At 43.8% G+C, this 15,290-nt stretch overlaps 1 protein-coding gene across 7 annotated transcripts in view; it reads left to right on the top strand.

Moving 5' to 3' along the window:
• Window positions 1-7,548: 7,548 nt before the first annotated feature.
• SEC16A (SEC16 homolog A, endoplasmic reticulum export factor) overlaps window positions 7,549-15,290 on the top strand; it is a 478,800-nt gene continuing 471,058 nt past the window's right edge. For all 7 annotated transcript variants that reach the window (XM_086921035.1, XM_086921033.1, XM_086921029.1 and 4 more), the window contains exon 1: window positions 7,549-7,855. The gene's annotated coding sequence lies outside the window, so the exon portion shown is untranslated. The remainder of the gene's footprint in view (window positions 7,856-15,290) is intronic.

Genomic DNA, 15,290 nt, shown 5'->3' with positions numbered 1-15,290 from the left:
TAGCATGAGGAGGCAACAATCTAACAGGAATGATCCCTTCTTTTGCTAATATACTTATTGGATCCTGTGATGTCGTATATTGTGAGGTGTATGTGTGTGAGGGATTTAATTGCCTCTCTGGGTTAGTTACAGTTAAATTACTGCTGGCCATCTCCTTCCCAGTGGACTCACTTGACAGTAGGGAGTTCAATTTGTCCAGGCAAATTGAGCATTTAGCTTTAATTTCTATTAATCGTGCGTTTTTTTGTTTGAATATCTTTTATTGCATTTTTAATTTATATTGTATAACATAGCATTAAACTTACATTGTGACTGTATCACAAACGAAAACAGGAGAAAAAGACTTGTGACTGCACAATATTACATGTGTTGACACCAACAGTTCGCTACAATGTCTTTACTTGCCGTTCAACAGTCACTGATCAGGTGCATGGCTGAAGGCACATATGCTGAGAAAAAGAAGAAACAGTTAACCCAAAAGGAGGTGCGGTCACATAAAGATAATAAGGAGAACAGCATACAGATTGAATCAATGCCACATTATCAACGATGCCAGTTGGTTTGAGAGTACATTTGAAACAGGGGAGGTGCGACGCATACATAGCATCACAATTCACCTAAACATATATAGCTCAGGCCAGTGGTTTCTCTACGAAAGGCACATTCTCGGTCATGTTCCTTGAAAAAGTCAAACAACTATTCACCAGGCCATAGCATTAATACAACTGAATCTATTCATCCGACCAGTGGGACAGGCCCAAAAGGGGTGTGTGCACGCAATTCAATATTCAAAACATTTTACTTGCTGGTTCAGAACTGTTAAACAAGAACACAATAAACCATAACGTCATGAAACAAAAAGAAAACAGATGCAAAGAAACTAAAAGAGAGGCTGACCATGTGTGCTGTGTTATCGCTTACGCGGAATATCTAATGCATGTTGTGGTATTCCCAGCAGTCGGGGGGGGGGGGGGGGGGGGAATGCAGGCAGCCCGGCCCAGGTGGGGGAGGGAGTGGAGAGGGGGGAGGAACGGGGAGGGGGCTGGCAACGGGGGGAGCGCAAATAAGTAGCAGCAGCTTCCATACCAGTACAGCAGGGGGCATTCATTGTGTGTTAATACTTTCTAGGTTATTTCTCATAAATAGCTTTAGAGATTTAACAGCTGCACACAAGGGGGCTCATTATTATGGCTGGTGGATGCACCTCTGCGGTGCTGGCGGAGGCGGAAAATGTCATTTTTCCACGCCAGCAGCGGTCCTCACGTCCATCATATTACAATGGCCAAACATAGCCCATTTCCCGTCCGCCGGGGTGCGACATGAACCGCCATAAAAATGCACCTGCCACAGCAGAGGTAGAAGCCAATAGAGACCCACTGTTGTGCAGAATGACGTCCGGACCCCCGTACAAATCAGGATGCCCTAAAGAGCCCGTCACACCGCAGCAGAGAAACCACCCAACCGGAGACGGCGGAAGCACGACAGCGGAGCGCCAAACCAGACTTCCGGTCCCCTCCACTTGGTCCCGACAGCAATGGATCCAGCTTTACATGTTTTCCGGTGCTGAACCTGATCCACTACCCAGACCCTGCACCACACACACCAAACAACCAGGGAACCTGTCTCAGAAGGTGGGGTGAAGAGGAGCACCCTGCACAGAAGCTCAGGGGCAGGGCAACACTCCCTCCACACCTACCCTCCACTCATGTCAAGCAAAATGAGTCCAATCACAAAATTAACAATCACACTGAATATAAACAACCACTTAACTGTACACACTGCCTGTCAAGTCACCCAGATACACCCCACACTGACACACAGCCACATACACATACCAGATGTCAGCAGCAATGGGGGACAATAAATGGGATAGCTAAATGTGAGGTGGACAGTGCTGGAAAGCCAATGAGCAAGCCACAAAGCATGTGTAAATCACATGCAAGGGAAGAAACACATCACAACACCCTTGGGCCATCAAATCAGACATGGCTGGCACAGTGAGTGCAATTAAAGCACAGTCAACTCTGTGCAACAACTCGGGAAGATAGTAAGGCAAGCCATGCACAGGCACAGGGATGATAGAAAGTGTCTGAAGTCAAACAGTGATCAGCCACACATCTGTCTCAACTTACTTGACATGTGTAGGTCATCAGCACAACACACATGGCTCATTGTCACACTACACTCCCTGACTGTCAAACACAAGTTGGATCATTCGCACATACCCCTTCTCCGCCCACCACTCACCTCATACCTGCACTACTCAACACCAGTGTCAAACACACAGAATGGTGCAAATAATGTTCTGTGAGTACACTGACAAACAATCACACTCCCTGGGGTGCATCCAAAAAACTTCACACACACACTCAGGGATGCCTGAACCAATGCTGGCACAGAAACAATAGCCAAACACAAACAACATACACAGAAGTACAACAAGCCGACATATGGCCAGCCAAACAGTGGAAGGGCAGAACAGGAGCACACAACATTGTCACTCAGGACCAATGCACAGACACCATACCCCAACACAAACAAGAAGTGCATCATCGCAAAACAATCATGGACACAAACTGGGATCAAAGGGACATTAAGCTAACACAGACAGACATACCACACCACCTATCAAGTCAACATAGTGTCATAATGTAACACATGCATGCACAGGCACAATCCTGACAAGTGACAGGTCAAAAATAGGAGGACAAACCACTAATGTGCACTCAAAACAAGCTCAGGAACAAGAATCCACCTTGCTGCATATGACAGACACACAAGTAATACACACTACACCTGCAACACACATCTGAATGTATCACAATGCACAAACAACTCACACACAATGTCATGCAAATAGAACATAGCATCTGTCAGCTGAAAGAGCCAGCACAGGCCAAACACTGCATACATTCACAACAAAAACCCAACAGATGCACACGTCAATCCATCACATTGAAAACTCAGCTGGACATCAGGGGATGCACACGAGGCAAGTACATGGCAACATACACTCGTAGGTGTTTTCTGATGGCGCCCTCGCAGAGAACCAAGATGGGTGGCCCTGCCCTGCCTCCTCCAGTCTCTGACAGGCGCAAACGGGCCCGCCCTTGGCCTGGGCACACTTGCGCGCGTCCTGCGCTGGAGAACCAGCAGCCTTAAGTGCATCTCCTGGCGTGTTGGTGTCATCCAAGGCGTGCGTCAGCACTCGGGTTGCGTTGCCTCTTGGTGAATGAAGTCCCCCCACTCCGCTCTTCACCTCCTAAACAAACTGAAAGTGCAAAATGCGTTGTGGCGTCCCGCACTGCGGGAGAACCAGCGGCATTAAGTGCGCCTCCTGGCGCATTGGTGTCGTCTCTGGCGTGCGTCAGCACTTGGGCCGCGTTGCCTCTTGAGGAATGAAATCCCCCCTCCGCTCTTCTCCTCTAAAATAAAGTGCAAGTGCTGGTGCAAATACAGTTGTAGTGTCCCGCACTGCGGGAGAAACGGCGGTCTTAAGTGCGCCTCCTGGCGCGTTGGTGTCGTGTCTGGCGTGCCTCAGCACTTGGGCCGCTTACCTCTTGGGGAATGAAGTCCCTCCGCTCCGCTCCTCATCTCCAAAACAAAGTGCAAGTGCTGGTGCAAATAGTGTTGTGGCGTCTCGTAAATAGATGAAGGAAAAGTCAAAGAGGACAATTATGGCACTGGAGCTCTACTGTGTAAAAATGATCTGTGGTTTGACTATCGTACTGAAGGATGTAAGTTGTCTGACAATCATTATGAAACAAAAGGCTGTAAGATGTCAGTTTTTTTCTAACACAAAACATTTAAATTGCTTGTAAATGAATAGTACAAATATATTTAAAAATATATCAGAAATTAAGAAAGCACATTTTTTATTTTGTATTTCAGAAGTGTGATGCATACAAAGATTTATATAGGAGCAAAACAAATCAGAACAATTTACTTGGTGATGTGCAAATGACAAATATTTGCAGAAACTCGGCTTCCCTATATTGATTTACCATGCATTTCTACTATTGTTTTTGCATTCTGTATTTTTTAATATTTAATAAACCTGCATGCTGTCTAAACTTCCTGGATTCAAACTTTCTTAAAGTTATTTAATTGATAATGCAGCTGGTAAACTGTTACCTGTAAGAAGACATTGCCTTGTGTATTTTTGAGGTTAACACCATCTCCCATCCTAAGAGGCGCTTCATCTTAGCTTATCTGATAAAGAGAGCATCATCCTGCTCCGTTTTTAGGTCGAGGACTCCGTCGCACTGCGTAAGCAGTGGACGGAGCTCCGAAGATTTAATGTTTCTTAGAGGGGGCTTGGAATCCGCCCCTTTTCTCCATTGGCTGGCTTCCTAAACGGAGGCCAGCCATTGGAGGAGAGGGGCATCACTCGGTTCAAGCCCCGTCTTTTTCGGATTCGGGGGCGTTTTTTTAAGTTCTTTCTATTTACTTTCTCTCCTCTTCCCATTGGCTGGAATTTTACCTTCCAGCCAATGGGAAGAGGAGAGAAAGAAAACCACGCCCCCAAATCTGAAAATGTTGGGGCTTTTCGGAAGCCATTTCTGTTTACAGAACACAGTGAGTGCTTGTTTTCTATTTTTGACGCTAGACTGTTTAAAGCTACTTCCCGTGTTTCTTGGTAAATGTTAAATTACTTGCTCCTCGGCGTTTCAAGTCAGTCAGTCAGATTTGTGAAACTAGTGTTTTCTCGAATGGACACGATTGTTTACGTCAAATTGGATTGTCCCTTTTCATGTTTTATATCCAGGCAGCCGAGGATCGCGTCAGGTTTCTATGACATCTCCCTCTCTAACACAAAGTGTCGGCGGAGGGAGTGCGTGAGGGAGAATACTAGTACAAATCGAAGTGAGGATGGCGGAAATCTTGAAAGCGCTCGCCTTGAGTTCATTGCCAGAGTCCCTGGCTGTGTCCGCGGCTTTGGAGCACCTGTCTGCTATCGGTGAGTGACGGAAGCTTGGTCCTGGTGACTCTAAAAGTTGTCACTGGAGTTCATACACCAGCAATCATGTCATCATTTTAGGAGAGAGTGTGTCTGAACGGCGGCCATGGGTGGATCAGGCACCCGACCGCCACTACAATTTAGTTTTTTTAATTCTTGCCTTGGCCTACAGTGGAACGAGAAATATTTTCGGCAAGAAGAAGCGGAAACAAGAGAAATACATGAGGATGAGGGTTTATTTCCGCAATGGCAAAATAATTCCACCTAGTCAAGTAGATCCTTAGAGCCTAACTGCACAGTACGAGGACTAACAAACCTGGAAAAGAAAACCTTCCTCTGCTTCCAGGTTGGTGCCCTCCCCGGAACCACCATAGCTGGTACCAAGGGGAGTGAACAAGGCAGTAGCTGAGGGTCTCCCCATGTTGTTGATGGAGAGTGCTGGGTGCCGGCCGAGACCCCGTGTGGTGACGCATACATGCAGACTGGGAACGGGCAGTGAAAAGGATGTTAAAGAGGGCGCCATATAATCCGATCCTTGCTCAGAAATACAACATTAAAACCGAACATTACAAATAAGAACACCATCGTCTTCATTCATGATTAACAGAACCTGTGTTGTACTGTTCTTTACTTATATGCGTGTGCATAGGACGTGTTGTATATAATTGGTCGGACCTTCTGGTCCCAATTTGGGGGTTTAGGTGTTTCCCCTCACCTGTGGCACCGCATCCAATAGTTTTTCTCTCTCATAGTATCATTTTCACGTTATTGGTTTAGCGCCGTCTGAGAACCTGTCATAATTAACATCCCCCTCTTTTGACCAATATACTCCGAACATGCCTATTCGGGTGCTCCAGTGTTCGTGAAAACTGCTGCTGACCCGTCTGTGGAGACGTGGAAGAGGGGAGGCTGTGTCACCCTGGAAGACCTGCACACAGACGGACATGTCATTGCGAGGTAGGAAGCGATGGAAAACTTGGAGCAGGGACGGTACCTCCTGTGAGCAAACATTTCTGCCACAGCCTGCGAAATATAGCTCGGCTTTCCGGAGGAACCCCGACACTTGCAGACACTGGGGGCACTTTTAGCTCTGGGGTGGGGGGGGGAGAAAGCATCTCACCTGTAAGGGCACTACTTGACAAGCCTCCTAAACCACCACTGAAAATAAAGGAGAGGTGGCCGGTGCTTGCTTCCCTGCCCCCTGGCTGTGCTTGCTCCCCTGCCCCCTGGTTCTCATGCCCCCTCGCTGTGCTTGTTCTCCTGCCCCCTGGCTGTGCTTGCTCTCCTGTGTGTGTGACTCTGGGTGTGTATGTGGCTCTGTGTGTGTGTGGTTCTGTGTAGGTGTAAATGCAATAGGTCATGTTTGCGAGCAAGCTATTGGCAATTTAAATGACTATGTATGTATAGGCATTTATATAGCGCACTACTTACCCGGAGGGTCCCAAGGCGCTTCGACCGCTGCGAAACCCTTCCTGGCTTCCCTGAGAGATGGTCCCTTAATGGGTATCTCCAGGGTGAGACCAGGCATCCCGGGTGGTCTGGTGGGGCCGTTAGTGAAGATGAGGCAAGCTAATGCCCAGAGTTGCCGAGTGTGATCGCTGATCAGAGTGGGCACCGAGGCGAGAGAATTATCGAGTCCGCTGACCCTGGTCCAGAAACCTGCCACGCCGGGAATCGAACCCTGGTCCCGGGCCGTCCTCTGCTCTCGGGTCTGCTGCCTCTAACCAGTGAGCCACACTACTTCACCTTGACAGGTATTGGAGCGCTTTACATAAAGTAAATACTACACAAGGACACATTTTTAAGCACGGGGAGATTAAGTGATTTGCCCAGAATCTTGGGATGTGTACGCGCCCCCGAGGCTCGAACCCTGGTTTCAAGCACCAAAGAAGGCATTCTAGACATCAGACCACATCCTCTCCCCCGCAAACTGGCATAATACACTGAAAGGGTTCTTCTGAGAACACAAGACTAAAATAAATAAAAATATTAAGTGGCTCTCGCTCATATCAATCGGTTCCTATAACAGAAAACAACTTAATTACACGTCCGTAGAACTTAATTAGGTACGTCCTCATCCAGCTGTACCCGAGTACATACATGCATGGGAATAGACAGAGGACTTTAAATATGGCGACGCCGTTTCTAGAAGACACGTAAAACGAGCAGACATTTTTGAACAGGAAACTTTAGGCCTTGTAGTGACAGCCTAGAGGGTATTCCCTTTAACAAACTTCAGCGAATGTAACGGCCATCTTAGTATGGACTGGTTTAATAATATGAAGGGCGCTAGCAACAAAACAAGAAACCGTTTTGTTTGCAATATTAGAGCCGGAGCAACAAAATTAAAAAATGAAATTAATCAGGCTTTTTATAATGTTAGTGTTGTAAATACAATATAATAATTACATAACTTCCTGTGGCGTACTGGATTTAAAAAAAACACCTCATAACATGTCTGGGAACCGACGTATACTTGGCGTAATTTTAAAATTCTTAAAATCCTTTTTTTTTTAAAGATAATCCAATAACTTGATTCCAAGTGAGCCAACCAGTTCCTCTGAAGAACCTGTACATCGTAGCCCTTCTTTTATGTCTACAGACAGAGCGACCCGGACAGTTCTCCGTTTCATTTCCTTCATGCACTTATGGTCACTGCTGAGGAGTACTTAAAACTATCGCTAAATAGATGCAATCCCAACAGAAGGGCAAAAGCATCCTTTCGGGGCTGGAGAGCTTCGCGTGACGCAATAACGCCGGGTGAGTGACGTATGGATGTACACGTCGTCGAGCCGGATGTTCAAGATGGCCGGTGAGTGGGGATTCCTGTCCCACTAGTAAGAGTCCAGCTTCCCCTGAACCTGACAGGGGCTCACACCGGCCGATGCGACTGAGGTATTTTCGGGGCATGGGTTAGATGGGGACAGTGCGGGCTTTAACCTCTGTTAATTGCATGCCATTTGGACAGACAGTCCAGAACTGCATTGGTTGTCCAGGGAAGAGGTTTACATTGCTCCAGCAACACTAAGTGCACGAGAATGTTGCAGACAGGACAGTGGCAATCAACATCCTGAGAAGAAACAGTTCTTGGATAGGAGGTAACCGTAATATCCCAAGAAAGGGACGTGCAAGACTGTAACCGGTTGTAACAGTATGAGTCTCGGCAGGTATTATTGTAAACAGGTTCAGTAGCTCGAGAAAGAGGCAGGCATATCTGCAGCAGCTGTAATAGTCCGTTAAGAGGAACAGATGGGTATTTAGTGACACAAGAAGAGAACAGAATGGCGCATCAATGCCCCAGGAGGTAGAAGAAAACGTTATTGGACTAGGAAAAACGAATGTATGTTGAGATAAAAGTAAATTACAGATGGGTGAAAAAGTAATCTCTAAATGGGAAGATAACATTCGCATGGTCTGCTTTAAGGGCACAGCATTGATCATACTTAAAAGAAAAGGTAGCAATTGTTTTGGTTTGACTGATTGTGTGAATGGGTAAGACTTTTTTATTTTTTTTCTAAATTCCAAATAAGTCTGCTTCCGATGTTAGTATTGCCGGGTTGCATGGTTTGGGGGTCTGCAACTGAAAGGCTTGGCACTTTCGTTGTTGCTTTCTCGTATTATTGTGTGTTTCTTGTGCTGTGATTGTACATATGTATGCGTGGTTTGATTGTCTTGTATGCAAAAAGGTGCACCATTCTCTGTATGATCGCAGCCTTCCTAAATGTTGCGCATGTTGTCCACTGCGGTCGCTATCACTGTACTATACGTTCCTGTCATAACATCACATCACGGTCATGACCAATAGTGTTGTCGCTCATGTAGATATTCAAGTGATTCTTCTCTTAAGCAGACCTTGTTCTTCGGAACCCAGTGGCTCGCCATATGTTGCAATATACATTATGTGGTTCGATGCTCCCATTTTCACAATCCTTTATTTAAATAAAACCTTGACCTGTGTGAATACTGCATAGTGATGTATTAATACCGACCTAGCGCCTCAGATTCGTTCATAGCAGATGGTAAAAAGCTCATTAACACCTGCCTTATATTTGGGGATTTAAATAATCCAGCACAGTGAAATTTACTTTTTGGGGGACTGCCGCGTGCTAATACTCTCATTAGCAATTTCCCCATGTACTATCCTTTTACATCTGGTTACCCCTGGTCGTGTGGCAGGTGCACATCTACAGATGGCCAGAGCTAGCAGGTCAAACGAAAACAAACTGCACGGAAGTTGTGTGTATGGATGATGGGAGATGCTCGGTGTGTGCATATTAATATGTTACATATGATAGCGTGTAGACTAATTGAAATCAAATTATTTGTTGTTGGCAACTCACTGCATTGTTTGTGCGGTAATTGGATGGCATTGGGAGAGAAAATATTTTGTTTTGTCTTACGCATTCTCGTACGCATTCTGTTCCACGGCAGCATTTGGCACTTCAGTTAGTGCTCTGCTTACTTCCTTACACAAATAGTCGACGCTACAGTAATTTTGTGAAAGTGCATTTTACATTTAACGCTTCCAAAGGCATATCAGATAACTGTTTGGATTTCTGATTTGTTCATTTATATTGTGATTCCAAATGCGTTGGAACATATTTTTTTCAGACAGTTGTTTCAGTTCGAATCTATGATCAAATGTTTCAAATGAGGGCACAGGGTACACTCTTTTTCTAGGAAATTACTATGCCGTTTTACAATATTTTTGTGGTTCAAATCTATTTAGTAGCAGAGGGCTTCACATATGTCCAAGTTACATGAAAGATGCCGAAAAATGTAATATGTACTGAATATAGACTTGCATGAACTGCGAAATGTACAACGTGTACAGAATATACAAAGACGGTCCGAAGAAAGCGGAGGCCACCAAAAATGACCAATTGTTCCTCTCGAAAGTTTATTGTTGTAGAAAGAAATGTTCTGTGGACAACGGAGGACACTTTTCACTATTCCTTATTGATAGGCCTCTAAAGCAAGCTCATTTAAATATTTTTACTATTGCGAAAGGCTGCATGGGGAGGGTTAATGTTACTTTTTTAAATCTATACTACTATTATAAAGTAAGAACTGGGAACCTTTGAGGCGGGTAAACTCGGGAACCACATACACAATACATCATTGGAATTGGCAGGGTCTGCAGAGTGACATAGGCTATATACCCCCCAAAAAATATGTTCTTTCAAAAATATACCTTAGAAATAAAAGTAGTCCCTTGGAAGTAGCGCCGGCCGTCGTATGCGCTAACGTGCTGACATCATCAGGAGCGCAAGGAGGAGCGGCGGACAGGCGTGGGGAGGGAAAAGTAACGCGGCGTTCAGCGGGAGGAGCGCAGATGAGAGCGGCGGCGACAGTGGGGCCGTGGAGCTGAGTTGCCGCGTAACCTACACCCGGTTCACTGAAGTGCGGACCCGTGGGGAGGAAAAGTAATGCGGCGTTCGGCAGGAGGAGCGTGGAAGACAGCGGCGGCGACAGTGGGGCCGTGGGGCTGAGACTGCCCCCGAGGATGACGCAAGGTAGGGAGTTCCTGCTACCTGGAAGCGTCATTGCCCCAGGACAACTTCAGAACGGACAAAATGTGTAGTAGGGAGGTCTGTAACTGTGGGGTTTTTATAAGACGGACAAAATGTGTAGTAGGGAGGTCTGTAACTGTGCGTATGTTTAGGGGGAGGGGAAAGCTGGTTGGGAAGTTAGGATGTGTTTGTGAAGCAGGCTGGCAAGGATCAGAGTGAGGCTTAAACAGAAAGGAATGAGTTTGGCAAAAAGCCTCTTGGATGGTCTCATCGAGAAGCATCCCTCAGAAAAACAAAGAACCTTAATAGACCCGAAGCTATTTCTCTTGGAATTGCCCCCGTCCCGAGGTTGTCCGGGGGCAATTTACGCGAGGTAAGGGAGATCCTGCTACCTGGAAGCCTCATTGCCCCCGACAACGTCGGGACGGGCTGCTAGTTTATTATAAAGGACGAACTGAGCATAAATATTCCTGGGTATGTTGCATAAGATGCAGATTACAACATTTACATAATGGCATTGCTAATGAAAATGAAAGAAATTAGCGAGTTAAGAAGGAAACTTTGGTGGTATAGAATCTTAAGAGATTTAAAAATAGCCAGATGTTCGTGTTTCACAAAATTGGTAGTTTTCTTTTGAGGGGCTTTGTGGATTCCTTTTTAAAATAACAAAACTGTCCCTGAGGTTTTTTGTTTTCGGAGTGTATTTCTGCAGCTTTTGTTGATTTTACCATACAGATATTGGAAGGTGGGGAATGTCATTTAAAGTGAATGCCAATCCGGACTAACCAGGCAGGTTGCAGAACCTGGTACTTTTTCAGTTCGAGGTTGATTACTTGACTTCATTACGCCAAGTTTTGTTAGGCATTTGAGTCTCTGATAGTTGTGGATATTAAATTCCTTTATTTTGTTTGTTTATAGCTCAGGATAGTGCGTTTTATCTATATTTCGGTATATACACCTTAATTCATACAAAATTGCTATTCATCTCTGCTTTTTTGTAAAACATGTCTTGTATTCGTCTCACAATAAAACTACCATGGAGTACTGAGTATGGGCCACATTACAAGTTATATCTTAATGTTAGGAATGATTTTATATTTATGATGTTGCCCCATTGAAAGTAAAGTATGTCTGGAAATGTAATATTTTCTAAAGAGTCAATCGGTCTATCAAAAGCATTTTGGATTGCATGTGATAACTTCCACCTAGTTTTAAAATCATCATTTTTCATAGAATATATTTTTTTGGGGGCAAAGACCTTGTCCTGTCTACATTCAAGTATCTATATGGACAATATATTGCCTAGAACACAATGTTGTGTAAGTGAAATGTTAAAGTTACCAAAAGGCTCTTTGTTATGAGGTTAAAGAGCGGGTAAAGGAAAAGATAAACCATGTCGCACCTCCCTCAATGGATCAAAGTTCACTTTCTCTGTGGTTATTTACGTTTTTATATAGGTCAGAAAAATGTCGTAGCTGAGAGACATATTGATTAGGATTCATACAATTGTACCCAACACACATTTGTATGAATTACTGTAAATATATTGCATTTTGACTGTTTGCTGCATTCATAAATGCATTGTTTACATTAATCTGGTCAATAGAAGCAGTATTCTGATTAGTGGTAGAGAATAACTTTTTTAGGGGGCAAAGGGTATTTTTTCTTCCTGAAGGAGTAGGTTTTGAGCCTTATTTAATGCCTGTATGCAGATCACTGAAGTATACTGGTCAGATCGTACTCTCAAGTATGTAGTTCCTGCTGAGATAGGTCTGTAACGATAGAAAAAAAATCCTGAAAGGCTGACTTAACCTTTCATCCTTCGAAAGTCTATGGTTTGAGTACAGTTGGTGCTGTCAAATTTTACTAACCAGCACTAGTCGAAACTATTGTCTTTTTTTCATATAGAAACCTATGGGGCATTAAATCTCGGACACTTGATGGGTTTGAATATGTTATTAATTTGTAAAGAGCTGTATGCCGCCACTGGGTCTTTTCAGAGTGCTGGAGGCTGAGCAAGAGAGACCATGGCATAGTAAAAAAAAAAAAAAAAGTGACAGTAGAAGGAGTGAGCCTTGTGGATGCAGTAGTCTTACCCAAAACACAAACATATCAATAATCCGTTTGGAATAACCATTGTTAGGCTTCTGACCGACAGGTAGCAAAGAAGAGCATAAGAGGAATTTGGGCGAGAAAGGCAGGTTCATCTGTTACCTTCAGGAACGATGCCATTCATTGGATTTGCCATTCAGCAGTGTCTTTTCTTTGAAAATTGATCATAGTCAATTTCGCATTCACTTGCTTTTCTGCTCCTGCAGTCCTTACTTTTTAGTGGTTTCTAAATGAAATTTGATTCTCAGTACACCAAACTTGGCAGGCGGGCAGCTTCCTGGTAACATCCTGGTTGACAAGTACACTTGTGGCCCTGCAAGACCTTCACTTTGATTAGTAGAGTAAGCTAATGGAGGGCAAACCTAGATTAGTTGAGTTTGCTGATGAACAGAAGGTTGGTGTACAGCGTTTCCAACTGATTATTGGCCTTTTACTTTGTTTGTACATTTGTAAATGTTTTACAACCACACAAGGACCTTTTCAATTTGTGATAAACAAGGTCTTTTAGAAACTTTCACAACTTCGGCTTTGGAGGAATTCATTGGCAATTTTAGGCTTTTGTTTAGAGTGAATTTTTAAGATTCAGTGATACAGGTTCATTAGCTGATTTTGAGAACAGACTGTTTATCTCTACTTCATGCATAAGAATCGGGGGTCATCACTACTTTTTGTTAGTCTGGTATTTCACTGCCATAAAGCCGGGGCACACGCTGTTAGTACTAATGGCATGTCAGCAGGGCCCTTTTTCGTAGCAAGGTTTGGAGTTTAAGGTGAATTGCAAACAGTGATTATAAGGTATATGATCTGAATTTGTGTTCCATCAAAAAATAATTTTATTTTAACAAGGGGTTTAAAGAACGGTTGGAATGGCCACACAGGACACGAGGAGAAAATGCCTGGTTGGCAGTGGAGGGCTTTCTAGTCTGGATGAGCTTAGCAATCTTTACATGGTTCAGACTCTGAAGTACCCTTGAGGGGGAACACCTTTTCTTATGTGCTCGTACCCAAATTGTACCTGCATTGAAAAAATGCTTCTTCGTACAATTTCTGTCCTTTATGAATGTACATATTTTGCTAGTCTGTGTTCAGAAAATTAGTTTGACCAACTTTTTCTTGTTGTTGTTTTAATTTTTGGGAGAGAATCCTCACCCCTAAACCACCTTAGAGAAGGTCCGTTTTTTCTGCTCAGTTCAGTCCATGGGTTGGTATTATAACTTTTCACTAAGTTCCTGTTAGTCCATAATCCAACCCATATCGCACTTTTTAGAAGTTTAAAATTCACATTTGCTTTGCCATTTATTCGGATGCTGAATTTGCAATGTTATTCTGCCCAGGATTTGGGGAAGGCAATACTTTGCTGTCTCAGGTATTTCTTCCTTGTTGCGAGCAAAACTTACTTTTAAAAGTCAAAAGTGCTGTATTGCAGAAGCAGCACATGCAGTTGTGGTTCCCAAGTTTCGGAGATGACATTTATGATGCTGCTTGCCTCACGTTAGCTTCTATTCTAGCCTTATTACTCGGCTGTGCCTTGGCTCTCCTGCGCCTATTGTACTGTTGCACCAGTGTGCACTGCCCCTGCTAGACCACATAGCCATCTGATGCCTCTATCATTGTGCTTTTTGTAGTGTAATCGTGGAGAGCCAGCTCATTTGCACAGCGAACTTGGTGGTGGGCTCTCATATCTGCCAGCTGCTTCATAAGTCCTACGTGAAGACAGGATTCCACACACAAGCTATTGGGCTGGGCTAGTTCAAATATATTTTAAGGAACAGCAAATGGGTAACTTCTTATTGTCCTTTACCACATCTACTTTCATTTATACTGCTATGCCCACCACATTCATTTTGAGAATATTCTGCCCTGGCGGGTGCCAATGTTTGTTTTTAATCATTTTCTTCACTGTGTATATTTTCACTTGCAATTATTTTGTTTTTTTGGTCTGAGATTGGGGTGTCTCTCCATCATTGTACCCAATATGATTTTTTTGGTAAAATGCTCATGTGTTCTGTAATTGTTTTCTCTGTTGTAGACTGCTAAATATTGTACACATCATTTGAGAAATTGAACGGAAAAAGAACATACATATCCAGTAGTGTAGATATCTAAAATACATTTAGGTAGATTGAATGGATTGAGATATCGGACATTTTGGTGACCTTGCAAGTTGGGAATCTCTTCAAGGTAAGGGAGGGGAGGGGCATTTAATGGAGTGCAACCATTCTAAAACCCATCATGTTCATGGGTATTTATTTTATTTATTTATTTTGAAAGTTTTATATAGCGCGAACAAGATCTTTGCAGATATCAGAGCGCTTTACGTAGAGAGAGTACATGATCCTAGTCAAACAGGTAAGTCAGTAAAGCTAACAGCACAAATAGATGTAGAGCAAAAATACAGATAATACAAATAAACAAAGAGGTCGAACAGGGAGAAAGATCTGTGCAGATTCTTTAAGAGTCCGAAGTAGTAGTTCAAGTGTATTTAGCCATAAGGATAGCTTTTACTTCTTTCTTAAATCGTATAGTGGAGGAGATGAGCCTGATTTCAGGAGGGAGTGAGTTCCAGATTCTGGGTGCCATTCCTGAAAAGGAGCGTTTATACGTTTTTTTTCTTTCCGAAATCTTCTAGGCTTCAGCAGAAGATTGTTTGTGCCTCTGGTGTTTCTAGAGCCGCCAGAGATTGTCAACTTCTGAGTGAGGTAGCC

This window comes from Lissotriton vulgaris, chromosome 5, assembly GCF_964263255.1.
Source record: "Lissotriton vulgaris chromosome 5, aLisVul1.2, whole genome shotgun sequence".
Taxonomy (NCBI): Eukaryota; Metazoa; Chordata; class Amphibia; order Caudata; family Salamandridae; genus Lissotriton; species Lissotriton vulgaris.
This window is presented reverse-complemented; position numbering and strand designations above follow the sequence as displayed.